At 42.7% G+C, this 10401-nt stretch overlaps 27 non-coding genes and 6 pseudogenes across 27 annotated transcripts; all 33 read left to right on the top strand.

Moving 5' to 3' along the window:
* Positions 1-37: 37 nt before the first annotated feature.
* On the top strand, positions 38-156 carry LOC121221284 (5S ribosomal RNA). Its single transcript, XR_005918741.1, has one exon. It is a non-coding gene; the product is annotated as a 5S ribosomal RNA (ribosomal RNA).
* A 184-nt stretch (positions 157-340) lies between these two features.
* Positions 341-458, top strand: LOC121221398 (5S ribosomal RNA). The gene has a single exon (XR_005918790.1). It is a non-coding gene; the product is annotated as a 5S ribosomal RNA (ribosomal RNA).
* A 182-nt stretch (positions 459-640) lies between these two features.
* On the top strand, positions 641-758 carry LOC121221972 (5S ribosomal RNA). The gene has a single exon (XR_005919151.1). It is a non-coding gene; the product is annotated as a 5S ribosomal RNA (ribosomal RNA).
* Positions 759-941: 183 nt separating this feature from the next.
* On the top strand, positions 942-1060 carry LOC121221665 (5S ribosomal RNA). The gene has a single exon (XR_005919052.1). It is a non-coding gene; the product is annotated as a 5S ribosomal RNA (ribosomal RNA).
* Positions 1061-1245: 185 nt separating this feature from the next.
* LOC121221861 (5S ribosomal RNA) lies at positions 1246-1364 on the top strand. Its single transcript, XR_005919140.1, has one exon. It is a non-coding gene; the product is annotated as a 5S ribosomal RNA (ribosomal RNA).
* A 183-nt stretch (positions 1365-1547) lies between these two features.
* LOC121221944 (5S ribosomal RNA) lies at positions 1548-1666 on the top strand. Its single transcript, XR_005919148.1, has one exon. It is a non-coding gene; the product is annotated as a 5S ribosomal RNA (ribosomal RNA).
* A 500-nt stretch (positions 1667-2166) lies between these two features.
* LOC121221679 (5S ribosomal RNA) lies at positions 2167-2284 on the top strand. The gene has a single exon (XR_005919066.1). It is a non-coding gene; the product is annotated as a 5S ribosomal RNA (ribosomal RNA).
* Positions 2285-2466: 182 nt separating this feature from the next.
* LOC121221722 (5S ribosomal RNA) lies at positions 2467-2585 on the top strand. The gene has a single exon (XR_005919109.1). It is a non-coding gene; the product is annotated as a 5S ribosomal RNA (ribosomal RNA).
* A 181-nt stretch (positions 2586-2766) lies between these two features.
* On the top strand, positions 2767-2885 carry LOC121221250 (5S ribosomal RNA). Its single transcript, XR_005918737.1, has one exon. It is a non-coding gene; the product is annotated as a 5S ribosomal RNA (ribosomal RNA).
* Positions 2886-3067: 182 nt separating this feature from the next.
* On the top strand, positions 3068-3185 carry LOC121221369 (5S ribosomal RNA). The gene has a single exon (XR_005918760.1). It is a non-coding gene; the product is annotated as a 5S ribosomal RNA (ribosomal RNA).
* Positions 3186-3365: 180 nt separating this feature from the next.
* LOC121221660 (5S ribosomal RNA) lies at positions 3366-3481 on the top strand. The gene has a single exon (XR_005919047.1). It is a non-coding gene; the product is annotated as a 5S ribosomal RNA (ribosomal RNA).
* Positions 3482-3664: 183 nt separating this feature from the next.
* Positions 3665-3782, top strand: LOC121221572 (5S ribosomal RNA). Its single transcript, XR_005918960.1, has one exon. It is a non-coding gene; the product is annotated as a 5S ribosomal RNA (ribosomal RNA).
* A 177-nt stretch (positions 3783-3959) lies between these two features.
* Positions 3960-4077, top strand: LOC121221370 (5S ribosomal RNA). The gene has a single exon (XR_005918761.1). It is a non-coding gene; the product is annotated as a 5S ribosomal RNA (ribosomal RNA).
* Positions 4078-4259: 182 nt separating this feature from the next.
* LOC121221268 (uncharacterized) lies at positions 4260-4372 on the top strand (annotated as a pseudogene).
* A 176-nt stretch (positions 4373-4548) lies between these two features.
* On the top strand, positions 4549-4669 carry LOC121221603 (5S ribosomal RNA). The gene has a single exon (XR_005918990.1). It is a non-coding gene; the product is annotated as a 5S ribosomal RNA (ribosomal RNA).
* A 178-nt stretch (positions 4670-4847) lies between these two features.
* LOC121221758 (uncharacterized) lies at positions 4848-4962 on the top strand (annotated as a pseudogene).
* A 180-nt stretch (positions 4963-5142) lies between these two features.
* LOC121221273 (5S ribosomal RNA) lies at positions 5143-5260 on the top strand. The gene has a single exon (XR_005918740.1). It is a non-coding gene; the product is annotated as a 5S ribosomal RNA (ribosomal RNA).
* Positions 5261-5442: 182 nt separating this feature from the next.
* On the top strand, positions 5443-5560 carry LOC121221716 (5S ribosomal RNA). Its single transcript, XR_005919103.1, has one exon. It is a non-coding gene; the product is annotated as a 5S ribosomal RNA (ribosomal RNA).
* A 181-nt stretch (positions 5561-5741) lies between these two features.
* Positions 5742-5860, top strand: LOC121221200 (5S ribosomal RNA). The gene has a single exon (XR_005918732.1). It is a non-coding gene; the product is annotated as a 5S ribosomal RNA (ribosomal RNA).
* Positions 5861-6041: 181 nt separating this feature from the next.
* Positions 6042-6160, top strand: LOC121221881 (uncharacterized; annotated as a pseudogene).
* A 184-nt stretch (positions 6161-6344) lies between these two features.
* On the top strand, positions 6345-6463 carry LOC121221850 (5S ribosomal RNA). Its single transcript, XR_005919139.1, has one exon. It is a non-coding gene; the product is annotated as a 5S ribosomal RNA (ribosomal RNA).
* A 183-nt stretch (positions 6464-6646) lies between these two features.
* Positions 6647-6763, top strand: LOC121221634 (5S ribosomal RNA). Its single transcript, XR_005919021.1, has one exon. It is a non-coding gene; the product is annotated as a 5S ribosomal RNA (ribosomal RNA).
* A 180-nt stretch (positions 6764-6943) lies between these two features.
* On the top strand, positions 6944-7059 carry LOC121221633 (5S ribosomal RNA). The gene has a single exon (XR_005919020.1). It is a non-coding gene; the product is annotated as a 5S ribosomal RNA (ribosomal RNA).
* Positions 7060-7236: 177 nt separating this feature from the next.
* Positions 7237-7351, top strand: LOC121221849 (uncharacterized; annotated as a pseudogene).
* Positions 7352-7529: 178 nt separating this feature from the next.
* On the top strand, positions 7530-7648 carry LOC121221611 (5S ribosomal RNA). Its single transcript, XR_005918998.1, has one exon. It is a non-coding gene; the product is annotated as a 5S ribosomal RNA (ribosomal RNA).
* A 177-nt stretch (positions 7649-7825) lies between these two features.
* Positions 7826-7942, top strand: LOC121221381 (5S ribosomal RNA). Its single transcript, XR_005918773.1, has one exon. It is a non-coding gene; the product is annotated as a 5S ribosomal RNA (ribosomal RNA).
* A 181-nt stretch (positions 7943-8123) lies between these two features.
* LOC121221364 (5S ribosomal RNA) lies at positions 8124-8242 on the top strand. Its single transcript, XR_005918755.1, has one exon. It is a non-coding gene; the product is annotated as a 5S ribosomal RNA (ribosomal RNA).
* Positions 8243-8424: 182 nt separating this feature from the next.
* LOC121221593 (5S ribosomal RNA) lies at positions 8425-8543 on the top strand. Its single transcript, XR_005918981.1, has one exon. It is a non-coding gene; the product is annotated as a 5S ribosomal RNA (ribosomal RNA).
* A 183-nt stretch (positions 8544-8726) lies between these two features.
* Positions 8727-8844, top strand: LOC121221919 (uncharacterized; annotated as a pseudogene).
* Positions 8845-9025: 181 nt separating this feature from the next.
* LOC121221869 (uncharacterized) lies at positions 9026-9141 on the top strand (annotated as a pseudogene).
* A 448-nt stretch (positions 9142-9589) lies between these two features.
* LOC121221707 (5S ribosomal RNA) lies at positions 9590-9706 on the top strand. Its single transcript, XR_005919094.1, has one exon. It is a non-coding gene; the product is annotated as a 5S ribosomal RNA (ribosomal RNA).
* Positions 9707-9886: 180 nt separating this feature from the next.
* LOC121221741 (5S ribosomal RNA) lies at positions 9887-10002 on the top strand. Its single transcript, XR_005919128.1, has one exon. It is a non-coding gene; the product is annotated as a 5S ribosomal RNA (ribosomal RNA).
* A 168-nt stretch (positions 10003-10170) lies between these two features.
* Positions 10171-10285, top strand: LOC121221738 (5S ribosomal RNA). Its single transcript, XR_005919125.1, has one exon. It is a non-coding gene; the product is annotated as a 5S ribosomal RNA (ribosomal RNA).
* Positions 10286-10401: the final 116 nt, after the last annotated feature.

Consider the following 10401-nt stretch of genomic DNA (forward strand, 5'->3'; position numbering starts at 1 on the left):
GGTAGCCTTTATATGAATAGATTGCGCAAGAGTTGACGGGTGCGATCATACTAGGACTAATACACCGGATCCCATCAGAACTCCGCAGTTGAGCGTGCTTGGGCGAGAGTAGTACTAGGATGGCTGACCTCCTGAGAAGTCCTCGTGTTGCACCCCTCCCATTTTATTTCATATAATGTTTTTTTTAGTTGTATTTTCTCCACGTGGTGTAACTCATTCGTTATTTGCGTTTTGGGAAATAAATAATTTGGAACGATATTTGGTCGAATTTGCATTTAAATTCGAGGCGCAAGTCTGATAAGGGGTAGCCTTTATATGAATAGATTGCGCAAGAGGTGACGGGTGCGATCGTACCAGCACTAATGCACCGGATCCCTTAGAACTCCGCAGTTAAGCGTTCTTGGGCGAGAGTAGTACTAGGATGGGTGACCTCTTGGGAAGCCCTCGTGTTGCACCCCTCCCATTTTATTTCATATAACGTTTTTTTTGTTGCGTTTTCTCCACGTGGTGTAACTCATTCGTTATTTGCGTTTTGGGAAATAAATAATTTGGAATGATATTTGGTCGAATTGCATTTAAATTCGAGGCGCAAGTGCGATAAGTGGCAGCCTTTATATGAATAGATTCCGCAAGAGTTGACAGGTGCGATCATACCAGCACTAATGCACCGGATCCCATCAGAACTCCGCAGATAAGCGTGTTTGGGCGAGAGTAGTACTAGGATGGGTGACCTCCTGGAAGTCCTCGTGTTGCACCCCTCCCATCTTATTTCATATAATATTTTTTTAGTTGCGTTTTCTCCACGTGGTGTAACTCATTCGTTTTTTGCGTTTTGTGAAATAAATATTTTGGAACGATATTTGGTCGAAATTGTATTCAAATTCGAGGAGCAAGTGCGATAAGAGGTAGCCTTTATATGAATAGATTGCGCAAGAGTTGACGGGTGCGATCATAGCAGCACCAATGCACCAGATCCCAAGAGAACTCCGCAGTTAAGCGTGCTAGGGCGAGAGGAGTACTAGGATGGGTGACCTTCTGGGAAGTCCTCGTCTTGCACCCCTCCCATTTTGTTTTCATGTAATGTTTTTTTTAGTTGCGTTTTCTCCACGTGGTGTAACTCATTCGTTATTTGCGTTTTGTGAAATAAATAATTTGGAACGATATTTGGTCGAATTTGTATTAAAATTTGAGGCGCAAGTGCGATAAGAGGCGGCCTTTATATGAATAGATTGCGCAAGAGTTGACGAGTGCGATCATACCAGCACTAATGCACCGGATCCCATAAGAACTCCGCAGTTAAGCATGTTTGGACGAGAGTAGTACTAGGATGGGTGACCTCCTGGGAAGTCCTCGTGTTGCACCCCTCCCATTTTATTTCATATAATGTTTTTTTAGTTGTGTTTTCTCCACGTGGTGTAACTCATTCGTTATTTGCGTTTTGTGAAATAAATAATTTGAAACGATATTTGGTTGAATTTGCATTTAAATCCGAGGCGCAAGTGCGATAAGTGGCAGCTTTTATATGAATAGATTGCGCAAGAGTTGACGGGTGCGATCATACCAGCACTAATGCACCGGATCCCATCAGAACTCTGCAGTTAAGCGTGCTTGGGCGAGAGTAGTACTAGGATGGGTGACCTCCTGGGAAGTCCTCGTGTTGCACCCCTCCCATCTTATTTCATATAATATATTTTTTAGTTGCGTTTTCTCCACGTGGTGTAACTCATTCGTTTTTTTCGTTTTGTGAAATAAATATTTTGGAACGATATTTGGTCGAAATTGATTCAAATTCGAGGCGCAAGTGCGATAAGAGGCAGCCTTTATATGATAGATTGCGCAAGAGTTGACGGGTGCGATCATAGCCAGCACCTAAGTTGGCACCAGGATTCCCCTATTACGAGAATCTCCGCATATGTAAGCAGTTGCTTAGGGCTGGGCAGAGGAGACTAGGATGGGTGACCTCCTGGGAAGTCCTCGTGTTGCACCCCTCCCATTTTATTCATATAATATTTTTTTAGTTGCGTTTTGTCCACGTGGTGAACTCATTCGTTATTTCGTTTGTGAAATAAATAATTTGGAACGATATTTGGTCGAATTTGTATTTAAATTCGAGCGCAAGTGTGATATGGGGTAGCCTTTATATGAATAGATTGTGCTAGAGTTGATGCGTGCGATCTTACCAGCACTAAAAACCGGATCCTATCAGAACTCCGCAATTAAGCGTGCTTGGGCGAGAGTAGTACTAGGATGAGTGACCTCCTGGGAAGTCCTCGTGTTGCACCCCTCCCATTTTATTTCATATAATATTTCTTTAGTTGCGTTTTCTCCACGTGGTTAACTCATTCGTTATTTGCGTTTTGTGAAATAAATAATTTGGAACGATATTTGGTCGAATTTGCATTTAAATTCGAGGCACAAGTGCAATAAGGGGCAGCCTTTATATGAATAGATTGCGCAAGAGTTGACGGGTGCGATCATACCAGCACTAATGCACCGGATCCCATCAGAACTCCGCAGTTAAGCGTGCTTGGGCGAGAGTAGTACTAGGATGGGTGACCTCTTGGGAAGTCCTCGTGTTGCACCCTCCCATTTTATTTTCATATAATGTTTTTTTATTGCGTTTTCTCCACGTGGTGTAACTCATTCGTTATTTGCGTTTTCCGAAATAAATATTTGGAACGATATTTGGTCGAATTTACATTTAAATTCGAGGCGCAAGTGTGATATGGGGCAGCCTTTATATGAATAGATTGCGCAAGAGTTGATGCGTGCGATCTTACCAGCACTAATGCACCGGATCCTATCAGAACTCCGCAGTTAAGCGTGCTTGGGCGAGAGTAGTACTAGGATGAGTGACCTCCTGGGAAGTCCTCGTGTTGCACCCCTCCCATTTTATTTCATATAATATTTCTTTAGTTGCGTTTTCTCCACGTGGTGTAACTCATTCGTTATTTGCATTTTGTGAAATAAATAATTTGGAACGATATTTGGTCGAATTTGCATTTAACTTCGAGGCACAAGTGCGATAAGGGCAGCCTTTATATGAATAGATTGCGCAAGAGTTGACGGGTGCGATCATACCAGCACTAATGCACCGGATCCCATAAGAACTCCGCAGTTAAGCATGTTGGGCGAGAGTAGTACTAGGATGGGTGACCTCTTGGGAAGCCCTCGTGTTGCACCCCTCCCATTTTATTTCATATAACGTTTTTTTTTTGCGTTTTCTCCACGTGGTGTAACTCATTCGTTTTTTGCGTTTTGTGAAATAAATAATTTGAACGATATTTGGTCGAATTTGCATTTAAATCGAGGCGCAAGTGCGATAAGTGGCAGCCTTTATATGAATAGATTGCGCAAGAGTTGACGGGTGCGATCATACCAGCACTAATGCACCGGATCCCATCAGAACTCGCAGTTAAGCGTGCTTGGGCGAGAGTAGTACTAGGATGGGTGACTCCTGGAAGTCCTCGTGTTGCACCCCTCCCATCTTATTTCATATAATATTTTTTTTAGTTGCGTTTTCTCCACGTGGTGTAACTCATTCGTTTTTTCGTTTTGTGAAATAAATATTTTGGAACGATATTTGGTCGAAATTGTATTCAAATTCGAGGCGCAAGTGCGATAAGAGGCAGCCTTTATATGACTAGATTGCGCAAGAGTTGACGGGTGCGATCATAGCAGCACTAATGCACCGGATCCCATAAGAACTCCGCAGTTAAGCATGTTGGGCGAGAGTAGTACTAGGATGGGTGACCTCCTGGGAAGTCCTCGTGTTGCACCCCTCCATTCTATTTCATATAATTTTTTTTAGTTGGTTTTCTCCACGTGGTGTCACTCATTCGTTATTTGCATTTTGTGAAATAAATAATTTGAACGATATTTGGTCGAATTTGCATTTAAATCGAGGCGCAAGTGCGATAAGGGCAGCCTTTATATGAATAGATTGCGCAAGAGTTGACGGGTGCATCATTCCAGCACTAATGCACCGGATCCCATCAGAACTCCGCAGTTAAGCGTGCTTGGGAGAGAGTAGTACTAGGATGGGTGACCTCCTGGGAAGTCCTCGTGTTGCACCCCTCCCATTTTATTTCATATAATGTTTTTTTTAGTTGGTTTTCTCCACATGGTGTAACTCATTCGTTATTTGCGTTTTGCGAAATAAATAATTTGAACGATATTTGGTCGAATTTGCATTCAAATTCGAGGCGCAAGTGCGATAAGAGGCAGCCTTTATATGAATCGATTGCGCAAGAGTTGACGGGTCGATCATACAGCACTAATGCACCGGATCCCATCAGAACTCGCAGTTAAGCGTGCTTGGGCGAGAGTAGTACTAGGTGGGTGACCTTCTGGAGTCCTCGTGTTGCACCCCTCCATTTTATTTCATATAATGTTTTTTAGTTGGTTTTCTCCACGTGGTGTAACTCATTCGTTATTTGGTTTTGCGAAATAAATAATTTGAAACGATATTTGGTCGAATTTGCATTCAAATTCGAGGCGCAAGTGGATAAGAGGCAGCCTTTATATGAATAGATTGTGCAAGAGTTGACGGGTCGATCATAGCAGCACTAATGCACCGGATCCCATCAGAACTCCGCAGTTAAGCGTGCTTGGGCGAGAGTAGTACTAGGATGGGTGACCTCCTGGGAAGTCCTCGTGTGCACCCCTCCCATTTTATTTCATATAATGTTTTTTAGTTGCGTTTTCTCCACGTGGTGTAACTCATTCGTTATTTGCGTTTTGTAAATAAATAATTTGGAACGATATTTGGTCGAATTTGCATTAAATTCGAGGCGCAAGTGCGATAAGAGGCAGCCTTTATATGAATAGATTGCGCAAGAGTTGACGGGTGCGATCATACCAGCACTAATGCACCGGATCCCTCAGAACTCCGCAGTTAAGCGTGCTTGGCGAGAGTAGTACTAGGTGGGTGACCTCCTGGAAGTCCTCGTGTTGCACCCCTCCCATTTTATTTCATATAATGTTTTTTTAGTTGCGTTTTCTCCACTGGTGTAACTCATTCGTTATTTGCGTTTTGCGAAATAAATAATTTGGAACGATATTTGGTCGAATTTGCATTAAATTCGAGGCGCAAGTGTGATAAGGGCAGCCTTTATATGAATAGATTGCGCAAGAGTTGACGGGTGCGATCATAGCAGCACTAATGCACCGGATCCCATCAGAACTCGCAGTTAAGCGTGCTTGGGCGAGAGTAGTACTAGGATGGGTGACCTCCTGGGAAGTCCTCGTGTTGCACCCCTCCCATTTTATTTCATATAATGTTTTTTTAGTTGCGTTTTCTCCACGTGGTGTAACTCATTCGTTATTTGCGTTTTGTGAAATAAATAATTTGGAACGATATTTGGTCGAATTTGTATTAAATTCGAGGCGCAAGTGCGATAAGAGGCAGCCTTTATATGAATAGATTGCGCAAGAGTTGACGGGTGCGATCATACCAGCACTAATGCACCGGATCCCATCAGAACTCCGCAGTTAAGCTGCTTGGGCGAGAGTAGTACTAGGATGGGTGACCTCCTGGGAAGTCCTCGTGTTGCACCCCTCCCATTTTATTTCATATAATGTTTTTTTAGTTGCGTTTTCTCCACGTGGTGTAACTCATTCGTTTTTGCGTTTTGTGAAATAAATAATTTGAACGATATTTGGTCGAATTTGCATTTAAATTCGAGGCGCAAGTGCGATAAGTGGCAGCCTTTATATGAATAGATTGCGCAAGAGTTGACGGGTGCGATCATACCAGCACTAATGCACCGGATCCCATCAGAACTCCGCAGTTAAGCGTGCTTGGGCGAGAGTAGTACTAGGATGGGTGACCTCCTGGGAAGTCCTCGTGTTGCACCCCTCCCATCTTATTTCATATAATATTTTTTTTAGTTGCGTTTTCTCCACGTGGTGTAACTCATTCGTTTTTTCGTTTTGTGAAATAATATTTGGAACGATATTTGGTCGAAATTGTATTCAAATTCGAGGCGCAAGTGCGATAAGAGGCAGCCTTTATATGACTAGATTGCGCAAGAGTTGACGGGTGCGATCATAGCAGCACCAATGCACCAGATCCCAAGAGAACTCCGCAGTTAAGCGTGCTTAGCTGAGAGGAGTACTAGGATAGGTGACCTTCTGGGAAGTCCTCGTTTTGCACCCCTCCCATTTTGTTTTCATATAATGTTTTTTTAGTTGCGTTTTCTCCACGTGGTGCAACTCATTCGTTATTTGCGTTTTGTGAAATAAATAATTTGGAACTATATTTGGTCGAATTTGTATTAAAATTCGAGGCGCAAGTGCGATAAGAGGCAGCCTTTATATGAATAGATTGCGAAAGAGTTGATGGGTGCGATCATACCAGCACTAATGTACCGAATCCCATCAGAACTCCGCAGTTAAGCGTGCTTGGGCAAGAGGAGTACTAGGATGGGTGACCTCCTGGGAAGTCCTCGTGTTGCACCCCTCCCATTTTATTCCATATAATATTTTTTTAGTTGCGTTTTGTCCACGTGGTGTAACTCATTCGTTATTTGCGTTCTGTGAAATAAATAATTTGGAACGATATTTGGTCGAATTTGTATTTAAATTCGAGGCGCAAGTGTGATATGGGGTAGCCTTTATATGAATAGATTGTGCTAGAGTTGATGCGTGCGATCTTACCAGCACTAATGCACCGGATCCTATCAGAACTCCGCAGTTAAGCGTGCTTGGGCGAGAGTAGTACTAGGATGGTGACCTCTGGGAAGTCCTCGTGTTGCACCCCTCCCATTTTATTTCATATAATTTTTTTTAGTTGCGTTTTCTCCACGTGGTGTAACTCATTCGTTATTTGCGTTTTGTGAAATAAATAATTTGGAACGATATTTGGTCGAATTTGCATTTAAATTCGAGGCGCAAGTGCATAAGGGCAGCCTTTATATGAATAGATTGCGCAAGAGTTGACGGGTGCGATCATACCAGCACTAATGCACCGGATCCCATCAGAACTCCGCAGTTAAGCGTCTTGGGCGAGAGTAGTACTAGATGGGTGACCTCTGGGAAGTCCTCGTGTTGCACCCCTCCCATTTTATTTCATATAATGTTTTTTTAGTTGCGTTTTCTCCACGTGGTGTAACTCATTCGTTATTTGCGTTTTGAAATAAATATTTGGAACGATATTTGGTCGAATTTGATTTAAATTCGAGGCGCAAGTGTGATAGGGCAGCCTTTATATGAATAGATTGCGCAAGAGTTGATGCGTGCGATCTTACAGCACTAATGCACCGGATCCTATCAGAACTCCGCAGTTAAGCGTGCTTGGGCGAGAGTAGTACTAGGATGGTGACCTCTGGAAGTCCTCGTGTTGCACCCCTCCCATTTTATTTCATATAATTTTTTTAGTTGCGTTTTCTCCACGTGGTGTAACTCATTCGTTATTTGCTTTTGTGAAATAAATAATTTGGAACGATATTTGGTCGAATTTGCATTAAATTCGAGGCACAAGTGCGATAAGGGCAGCCTTTATATGAATAGATTGCGCAAGAGTTGACGGGTGCGATCATACCAGCACTAATGCACCGGATCCCATCAGAACTCCGCAGTTAAGCGTGCTTGGGCGAGAGTAGTACTAGGATGGGTGACCTCTTGGGAAGTCCTCGTGTTGCACCCCTCCCATTTTATTTCATATAATTTTTTTTAGTTGCGTTTTCTCCACGTGGTGTAACTCATTCGTTATTTGCGTTTTGAAATAAATATTTGGAACGATATTTGGTCGAATTTGCATTTAAATTCGAGGCGCAAGTGGATATGGGCAGCCTTTATATGAATAGATTGCGCAAGAGTTGATGGGTGCGATCTACCAGCACTAATGCACCGGATCCATCAGAACTCCGCAGTTAAGCGTGCTTGGGCGAGAGTAGTACTAGGATGGGTGACCTCCTGGGAAGTCCTCGTGTTGCACCCCTCCCATTTTATTTCATATAATATTTTTTTAGTTGCGTTTTCTCCACGTGGTGTAACTCATTCGTTATTTGCTTTTGTGAAATAAATAATTTGGAACGATATTTGGTCGAATTTGCATTTAAATTCGAGGCACAAGTGCGATAAGGGCAGCCTTTATATGAATAGATTGCGCAAGAGTTGACGGGTGCGATCATACCAGCACTAATGCACCGGATCCCATCAGAACTCCGCAGTTAAGCATGCTTGGGCGAGAGTAGTACTAGGATGGGTGACCTCTTGGGAAGCCCTCGTGTTGCACCCCTCCCATTTTATTTCATATAAGTTTTTTTTGTTGCGTTTTCTCCACGTGGTGTAACTCATTCGTTATTTGCGTTTTGGGAAATAAATAATTTGGAATGATATTTGGTCGAATTTCCATTTAAATTCGAGGCGCAAGTGCGATAAGTGGCAGCCTTTATATGAATAGATTGCGCAAGAGTTGACGGGTGCGATCATACCAGCACTAATGCACCGAATCCCATCAGAACTCCGCAGATAAGCGTGCTTGGGCGAGAGTAGTACTAGGATGGGTGACCTCCTGGGAAGTCCTCGTGTTGCACCCCTCCCATCTTATTTCATATAATATTTTTTTTAGTTGCGTTTTCTCCACGTGGTGTAACTCATTCGTTTTTTCGTTTTGTGAAATACATATTTTGGAACGATATTTGGTCGAAATTGTATTCAAATTCGAGGCGCAAGTGCGATAAGAGGCAGCCTTTATATGACTAGATTGCGCAAGAGTTGACGGGTGCGATCATAGCAGCACCAATGCACCAGATCCCAAGAGAACTCCGCAGTTAAGCGTGCTTAGCTGAGAGGAGTACTAGGATAGGTGACCTTCTGGGAAGTCCTCGTTTGCACCCCTCCCATTTTGTTTTCATATAATGTTTTTTTAGTTGCGTTTTCTCCACGTGGTGCAACTCATTCGTTATTTGCGTTTTGTGAATAAATAATTTGGAACATATTTGGTCGAATTTGTATTAAATTCGAGGCGCAAGTGCGATAAGAGGCAGCCTTTATATGAATAGATTGCGAAAGAGTTGATGGGTGCGATCATACAGCACTAATGACCGAATCCCATCAGAACTCCGCAGTTAAGCGTGCTTGGGCAGAGGAGTACTAGGATGGGTGACCTCCTGGGAAGTCCTCGTGTTGCACCCTCCATTTTATTCATATAATTTTTTTTAGTGCGTTTTTCCACGTGGTGTAACTCATTCGTTATTTGCGTTTGTGAAATAAATAATTTGGAACGATATTTGGTCGAATTTGTATTAAATTCGAGGCGCAGTGGATAGGGAGCCTTTATATGAATAGATTGGAGGTTGATGGTGCGATCTACCAGCACTAATGCCGGATCATCAGAACTCCGCAGTTAAGCGTGCTTGGGCGAGAGTACTAGGATGGTGACCTCTGGGAAGTCTCGTGTTGCACCCTCCCATTTTATTTCATATATTTTTTTTAGTTGCGTTTTCTCCACGTGTGTAACTCATTCGTTATTTGCGTTTTGAAATAAATAATTTGGAACGATATTTGGTCGAATTTGATTTAAATTCGAGGCGCAAGTGTGATATGGGCAGCCTTTATATGAATAGATTGCGCAAGAGTTGATGCGTGCGATCTTACAGCACTAATGCACCGGATCCTATCAGAACTCCGCAGTTAAGCGTGCTTGGCGAGAGTAGTACTAGGATGAGTGACCTCCTGGGAAGTCCTCGTGTTGCACCCCTCCCATTTTATTTCATATAATATTTCTTTAGTTGCGTTTTCTCCACGTGGTGTAACTCATTCGTTATTTGCATTTGTGAAATAAATATTTGGAACGATATTGGTCGAATTTGCATTTAAATTCGAGGCACAAGTGCAATAAGGGGCAGCCTTTATATGAATAGATTGCGCAAGAGTTGACGGGTGCGATCATACCAGCACTAATGCACCGGATCCCATCAGAACTCGCAGTTAAGCGTCTTGGGCGAGAGTAGTACTAGATGGGTGACCTCTTGGGAAGTCCTCGTGTTGCACCCCTCCCATTTTATTTCATATAATTTTTTTAGTTGCTTTTCTCCACGTGGTGTAACTCATTCGTTATTGCGTTTGGAAATAAATATTTGGACGATATTGGTCGATTGCATTTAAATTCGAGCCAAGTGCATAAGGGCAGCCTTTATATGAATAGATTGCGCAAGAGTTGACGGGTGCGATCATACCAGCACTAATGCACCGGATCCCATCAGAACTCGCAGTTAAGCGTGCTTGGGCGAGAGAGTACTAGATGGGTGACCTCTGGGAAGTCCTCGTGTTGCACCCTCCATTTTTTCATATTTTTTTTTTTTTTTCTTTTCTCATTGTTTTTTTTTTTTTTTTTTTTTTTTTGATATATTTTATATTGCAAGTTGGTCGAAATTGCAATCCATCTGGAACGAT

The sequence above is a fragment of the Gossypium hirsutum genome, chromosome D09 (genome assembly GCF_007990345.1).
Source record: "Gossypium hirsutum isolate 1008001.06 chromosome D09, Gossypium_hirsutum_v2.1, whole genome shotgun sequence".
Lineage (NCBI taxonomy): Eukaryota > Viridiplantae > Streptophyta > Magnoliopsida > Malvales > Malvaceae > Gossypium > Gossypium hirsutum.